We start from the raw sequence: 8,291 nt of genomic DNA, 5'->3' as shown, positions 1-8,291 counted from the left end.
TTCATCAAAGGATTCTATCAAAGGAGCTAAAATTCAATCAATAGAAGTATGGTAAATCATGCATTATAAAGAAATAATATCATAAAAAAGAAAAAAAGGAAATAATATCATAATATATTATGGTCTCCTAGAACTCATAACAAGAATCCTGACATTGAGCTTATAGTAGTAGAGATTTGAGTAGATATTTTCCAGGGATACTAGACAGTAATAAATGGACACACAAAGTGAGCCCCAGAATGATTAAGCAGAAATATGGGTCAGTACCAGCATGACAGCCTATTTATACACTTTGGAATTTCTGTTGGCAAAAATAACTAAAAATGACAGACGTTAGGGAGGGTGGAGAAATGTTTTAGCTCTTGTACATTGTTGGAGAGAATGAAAGAGTTTAGTGGCTGTGCTGGACAATATCACAACTCTTCAGATTTTTTTTTGTTAAATTGCTGTGTGACTACTCACAGTGTCATACACAAGGTTATTGTATTAGTTTTAGACTAGCCAAGGGTGCAGGCAAACAAGGTAAAGATCAAAGGAGGAAAAAAATAGTCATGGCAGAATATTCAATTTTGAAAAGAAAGGAAATCCTGAAACATGCTGCTGCAGCACAGATAAACTGTGATGACCTTATTGCAATAAAGTAGTCCAGACAGGAGGACACATGTTATGGGATTATACTTCTGAGGATAGATGTCTAAAATAATGTTTTGTTGTACTTTGAATTTTTAATGTCCCCCATCTTAGTTATTCTTTTCATTGCTGAGTTGTAATGCCAGACCTGCACACATGTTAAGGGAGAGGCTTATTTTGGCTCCAAGTCTGTAGAGGTTTCAGCAAATAGGTCATTGTCTCCAAGGCAGAAAGGCATAGCAGAAGGGCATGGGAATGGAGAGAAGCAGAGAAAGAACCAGGAGGTGGGAGGAGGATGAACCCTGCTACGCCACACCTGCTGTGACCCACCTCCTCTGACCAGACTCCATGTCCTAATAGCAAGTCAGCCATAACCCCCACAATCGTCACTGTCCAGAAGCCTGCATGAGCCCAGAAGGCTTTGGGGAGACATCTAGATTTGAACCCCAATCCCCTCAAAAGTGGAAGTTGTAAAGATTTGTTCCCCAATATTGAACCTGGTGGAATCTTTAAGAGATAGGCCCTAGTGAGAGATCCTCAAGACATTTGGGACATAAACTTGAAGTGAATAAGGAAATCCACAACTCCTTCCCCGACTGTAGTATTTTATACTCCCCAACCATGGTCTCCATAACACATTCCCTGCCATGGTGTGCTGCCTCACCTCCAGTGTAAGGGTTCAGGACCATCATTCATGGACTGAAGCCTTCAAATCTGAGCCAACATAAAACATCTATCTGTGTGAATTGATCTTTCTCACATATTTGCAATAATAACATGTCTTACCAACAGCCTCATTGAAATAGGAGTTGGAATAGTGTTTGTCCAGCACTGGAGGGAGGGCAAGGTGCTGCTCTTATTCAAGAGGTATTGGTTTTTATATAGGAGAGGGAAGAGGTTCTGGAATAATTTTAAGGGAAATAAACCCGTCACACAAGATTAAATAGAGCATGGTTTCTCCTCTGTGAGAAGCCCCAAATATAAATAAAGAACAAAATAAAAAGTAGATAATAGAAAGTAATGAAATTGATCTTTCTCAAGTGGAAAGCGGATCAAGAGATGAAGCTAATGTGCAAGGAGGGAGAGAAGCAGAAGGAAATGCAAAAGGAATTGAGACATGTTATGAAATTGTACCAACTCCCTGCAAGGAATGTAACAATCGTGTACAGTATGCAGGTACTAATAAAAATAAAAGATGAAAAACATTTTCATCCATAAAAATAGCTTCTGGAGAAGAACGTAGGTAGTACAGTAGTTGTACAATATGAGTGTGTTTAATATCATAGAGCCCTATTCTTGAAGGGTATCCGAATATTGAACTTCATTTGTATTTTTCTATAGTAGAAAATATCTAAAATAAATAAATAATATAAAATAATAATAAAACTATCAACAATATATGAGTGTCATGTTTTTTTAAAAAATGGCACCTGTGGTTTGATATTTATACTTTTACAGTTAAAATCTGAATCCTCAGCTTTTCAAAATTATTAAAAGAATAATATAGGCTTCCTTGGGAAAAAGTTTGAATTTTGAGATGCTTGTTATTACATCAGAAAAAAAATGCTGTTTAAAGTAAAATTGTGGAAAAGCATACAAAATATCTGTCGTGTTTTTCAGACTTATATCAGTTGGCAGCATTTTTTTTCAAAGCACCAAACAGTAAGTAAAGTAGACTGCATATGCTCATAGACCACACCGTTTGTTCCAACTTACATACTTTTCATTATATGGAAAAATAGCAATAAATTGGACTGTCTGAGTAATTCACTGAATTTTATTGTTTCCAATGTAGCAGGTTTGATTTCTAGAGCTCTCGCTTTCCTTTTCTTTAAAATTAATTATATGGGTACATTTAAGATACACAATATAATGGCATTCATCGTTGGAAATTTGTACCTATGCATAATCCATCTTGGCTCTTTTTTTCCCCCATTCCCCTGCCCTCCCTTTAACCTCTCACTTTCTTTTCATTTTTTCATTTTCTCATATTAATTCCATTGCCTTTTTTGTTTTCCCCTACCCCTCCCAAATGGCTAAATTAAATTTAACTAGATGTAATCTTTCTTGAAAAAGAGAGAGTTCAGATTTTTTACAATTGATTTTGAATTAAGTATAGTTATCTGACCTGCTTTAAGGCATTAAATGTAAAGAGAAGCATTATGTGCACTTCTCTTTGAAACTTGAAATCCAGTGCAATTTATCATCTGGCCTTCTCTCTACTAAGATAGATGGAGAAATACCCACCTAGACTGAGTAACAGTCAAGATTCCTGAGTGAAATTATAAACAAAAGCTGGCACAATTCAACATTTAATTGACATAAAATAAATGTTTATTTTACAAAGCCAATGGAGTATTCTAGTTTTAAACAATCAAAACATAATTTAATTGATCTGACTTGATACTATATTAAAAAATTGTGTAACTGAGTTTTAAAACCAGTAATTGTAAATCATTGTTTGCCAATCTAAACCATGATCGAAAGGAACTATTCTTCATAGCACATCATCTATAGAAGTTTGAGGGAAAGAAAGCCTTTTGGGAAACTGGCCACATCTTCAAGCGGTCTGCAGAAGCACTATCACAAGGAGTCTCCTAGCACATCTAGCCCATAGCCAATGCTTGATTGGAGCACCATGACTCTATATCAACATAATTTCTGCAACTTCCATTCATATCCTGGCCATCTAGTATAATAATTATGGATTTTGCAGTTCAATTTTCATCACACTACTTTGATTTTATTAGCCCTTTAGTCTGTGTATCCTTATTACTTTGCTCCGTATATGTTTGCTTGCTCACAATTGGAAAAGTTCAAAGAAAACACTTCTAAACATCATTTTAATATTCCATTTGTATTAAAATATGATTGGCTAACATGATGTGTACATTCATGATGTACAAGGTGATGTAATACATGTACATAATTTCATAATCTATGTGAAATAATTGCCTTAGTACCAATTATTAAAGTATTGCCTTGCATACTTACATTTCCTTTTTCTGTCTTGTTTTGTGATGAGGATACTTAAGCTCAACTTTCTCAGCAATTTTAAATAATAATATGCAATATTATTAATTATATTCACTAAGCTCTCATTAGATAGATATCCCAGAGTTATAAATCTTGCATAAATGAAATGTTGTACTTGTTGATCAGTACATCCCATGTACCTCTTGCATCCCCTGTAAATGCTAATTTACTCTCTACTTCTATGGCTCTGCTGCTTTAGGTCCAAATATAAGTGAAATCATGCAGTACATTTCTGTCTATGCTTGCCTAACTGCACTTAGCTAGTGTCTTACAGAGCCACCTTTTTGTAATAAATAGCAGAGTTTCCTGCCTTTTAAAAAGACCTAATGATATTCCATTGTTGTGGGTGTTTTTTTTTTAAACTTGTATTTTCTTTACTCACCCATCTTTTAACTGATATCTAGGTTGTTTCTGTGTCCTTGAGCATTGTGCATAATACTGTGTTTAACTTAGGAGTACGGGTAGCTCTTCAAGGTCCTGATTTCATTTCCTTTGCAACCATATCCACAGAGGAGCAGCTGGATCATTCCGTACTTGCTTCAGAGGTGCACACTGTTCCAATTTACATTCCCATTAATAAGGTACAAGGGTCCTCTTCTCCCTGCATCCTTGCTCACACTTGATACCTTTTGATATTAGTCATCCTAACAGGTGTGAGGTGATGTCATTGTAGTTTTTATTTGGATTTCCTGCATAACTGGTGATATTGAACACGTTTTTCATTTAATTGGAGACACCAGAAACATGTGGGATCCTGTGATGTCAACAGCACTAGTTCTGGCGTCTTAATGGCTCTTCACAACCTTGCCGATATAAACCACTTCACATGTAAAATGTTCCACAGTGCACCTTTTTGTGATACTGAGGATTGAACCCTGGGTCTTCACATTGAAATACAACCCAAAAATTTTTTCAAAAGATATTTTTCTTTAATTTTGAGATAGGATCTGGCTAAGTCATGAAGTTATCCAGGCTGGGCTCTAATTGGAGATCTTTCTGCCTCAGTTTTGAGTGCTGGGATTACAGAAATGAGCCACCGTGACAGGGTCTACAGTGCACTATAAAGTTAATTTCAACACCAAGACATGACCTAATGAATTTATTTCTTACATATGGGGAAATAAGTTATGAATCAGAGTCACTTTTCTTCTCTTGGTGTATTGTGAAAGCTCATCCCGATTACAAAATATATTTTGTTAATTCTCCAGTTGTTTATATAGGTGGAAAAACCCCAAATCAATTTTGACATCCAGTTTAATAAATACATAATCAAAATTAAATGTTTTATTGCATATATCTTTAAATTTGTACTCTATTTTATAGTATTTAACAATAACTCTGTAATTAAAAATTTTAACAAAATTTAAATATGGTAGTTAATATCCACAGTGTACCAGTAGCATCTCTGAATTTAATTTATGTTATCATTCTGTAAAGCAAGGCAATCATCATCTTTGTTTATGTGTGAAAAATGCCAAGTAGCTTGTTACATATTCTCTACACGTATAGACAAACAGCGATGACAAGCTGTGAACCCCAAAATACTATTTAATGGTCTATTAGAATAGGTTGAACATTGGGAGCGAAAATATGTGTTGATAAAATTTCTAACTCATGCTGTGTTGGGGAATGGATGGCAGAGGGAACCAACTCCTGACAATCTGTATACCCCAGGGAGAACATTCAGAATAAATGTCTCTGTAACCTTGGTCACCTATTCGCTTTGCAATTCGCCATTGTTTTTAATGAATAGGAGCTGGATTCCAGTAAATCTCTGCAGGGTCTTTTAAACTTTGCTTGCCCTCCTGTTCTGTGGCTGGGATATCTATTTGAGACTGTCAGGGATGATAAACGTGCATTGTGAGTGTTAAGATCTGCAATTTGAGCATAGGCAACAACTGAGTGAAGATCAACACAATTTTAATACAGTTCCCAAATCTAATTTTAGGAAAGAGTTCCCCTAAAGTAAGTGTACGTGAAGTCTTAAGAAAAGTGTTAACATCTTCTTGAGGTACTGATGTTTCACTGAATGCAAAGATACTAGATGTGATTCCAACAGTGAGTCACTGAATATCAGTTTAATGAGTCAGGAAATAACAGTGATGGTATGCTTTTAGTAAGTAAATTACATACAATCTTTTTTCTAAGCAAAATAATTGCTTTTTAATATTTATAATATATTTCTGTTAGTTGAGATACATTTAGAAATCCTAAATATTTTGTGATGATACAATTTGGAATCCAGGTTTCTTATATAATACCTCTCATTTGAGGAATGAGCACAGTAATGTATCTTTTTCCTCTCATTGAGTTTATTGGTACATTTTAGGTATACAGTACAATTACATTCATCACTGGGACCTTGTAGCTTTACATGACAGGTCTTGGTTCTCATTTTTTCCCCTTGTCCCTGCCCTCCTATCATCCCCTCCTACCCTCCCCATTTATAAATACTTTATTTCCATCTTTTCATTTTCTCACATTTTTTTCTTTTCCCTTATTACCTTTCCCCTACCCTTCCTACTTCCCTACACCTTTAGCCCTTTTCTTTCTGTTTCACATTGTCAAATGTATCATTAGTATCTTATGTACTATTATAGTTTTTCACACCAGAGAAACTATTCCGTATTACACATGTGACTTATTTATTTCACTTAGGAATATATCCTCAATATGCATCCATTTGATTTTCTTTTTTTAAATTTAATTTTATTGGTAATTTAAGGTATACAGTGTAGTGACATACATCATTGGAAATTTGCATCATTATATAATCCATCTTGGTTCTTATTTTTTCCCCATTCCCCTGCCTTCCCTTCAACTCTGTATCCCTCCCTATCTACAAAGACCTTTTTCCATTTTTTCATTTTCTCATATTAATTCTGTTGCCTTCTTTCCTTTCCCCTACTCCTCATTTCCCCTTCCCCTTTGCCCTGTTTCTTCATATTTTACATCATCTATTATGCTTTTTCTAATTTATTATATACATTATAGTAATATCATAAAACTAAAAGGAAATGACAACCATGATTAGAAATGGGATTAATATAGAAGGAAAATGAACACTTTTATTACTGGCCCAAGAATTTTCTTCTTAGGTATTATGATTGTAATCCCTTCAGTGTCACTATTTACGTATCTCTCTATCTACCTATGTCAACTTTAACCACATTGATTATAGAACAGTTTTGTAAAAGATTTAAAATATAAACCTATTTACTAGGGCAGGAAATAGTCTTCATATAATAGGAAAGTTCCATGCAAAATATATTATCTAGGGCTGGGGATTTAGCTCAGTGGCCAATGCCTCGCAAGTGCAAGGACCCGAGTTCGATCCCTGGTACCAAAAAAAAAAAAAAAAAAAAAAAAATCCTATCTAAATTGAAAGAAGAGAATATGGAAAAGCTGTACTATGTAGAACTCGAAGAAGACGTTCACAATACACTTATTGAATAAATTATAAAATAATTAGGTAAAGTTGTCTGAAAAAGACAAATTAGATTCAAAAGTTTGAATGTATTATTATAGAATATAAATATATTATTTCTATATATTTACATTCAAAATATAAATATATTAAATTTATGATAGATAAATACATTCATATTTATAATATATATTGTACAATCTATATAACTAGAAATATATTAGAATATATTTCTATATTCTAGATTAAAAGAAAATTATAATGAGAGAATATTAATATTCTCTCTTGTTAAGAACGTGCAGTGTTCCAAATTCCCTGTATTTTACATACATTAATTTACTTTATCCCACAACAGGGAGATAGCTGTCCTTCTAATCAATACAGTGTTTGTCATTATTTAATCAAATTTCTCAATTATAATTAATGGCTATAATTTTAATTACAAACCTGTGTTTAAATATTCATAGCCACTGTAGTGAGTCTCAGATTTGTGAAGTCTTCAAGGAAAAGTCATGACCAAAAGGTAGCAGTAGTAGCACACAGTGAGTATAATTTGGGAGGCACTTGGACAGATGACCAGTGAGGACTGGAGATTCACAGAGCGTGATTCCCAGCCTAATGCTGATATATGAATGACAAAGATCTAAGGATTTATTGGGGATGAGAGAAATTGAAGAAAGGGACTCTATTTCTAGGTGATTTCTCTTAGCAGCTAGATCGGGATTTTCTAGGACAGGGAACTCTGGAAGACAGATGTTGATATTTTAATGGCTCTGGCCTTATCATAATTGGGGCTAAACAGATGTTTGATTAAGTGCCATAAGGCATCCAAAGCAGGAGGCACATATGGATGAAATATGTTTGTATGGGATATATTTAAAGCAATTGGGTATAAAAGAATTTGAATTTGGTACCAGCAAGATTTTATGTTAACAGTGTTTGTCTCCTGTGAAGAAGTGAACAACACAGCAGTCGATATACAGGGACCACCTTTGGCTCATTTAAATAATACATATAAGGTAGGTGATATTCAGTCTGAGCTACACAGACTAAAAGTGTACATATTACTAGATTTCAGTTACCTGAAATAATACATATCCAGAAAGATAAACTGTCACAATGTATCCATATCTACATTTCTATATCTATGTGTCTGTTTGACTTCAGGACTTGTACTTTCAAGCACATAACACAAAAA

Source organism: Fukomys damarensis, unplaced genomic scaffold (assembly GCF_012274545.1).
Source record: "Fukomys damarensis isolate Sample0158 unplaced genomic scaffold, DMR_v1.0_HiC HiC_scaffold_1, whole genome shotgun sequence".
NCBI lineage: Eukaryota > Metazoa > Chordata > Mammalia > Rodentia > Bathyergidae > Fukomys > Fukomys damarensis.
The sequence above is the reverse complement of the archived record's forward strand: the minus strand, read 5'-3'. Positions refer to the sequence as shown.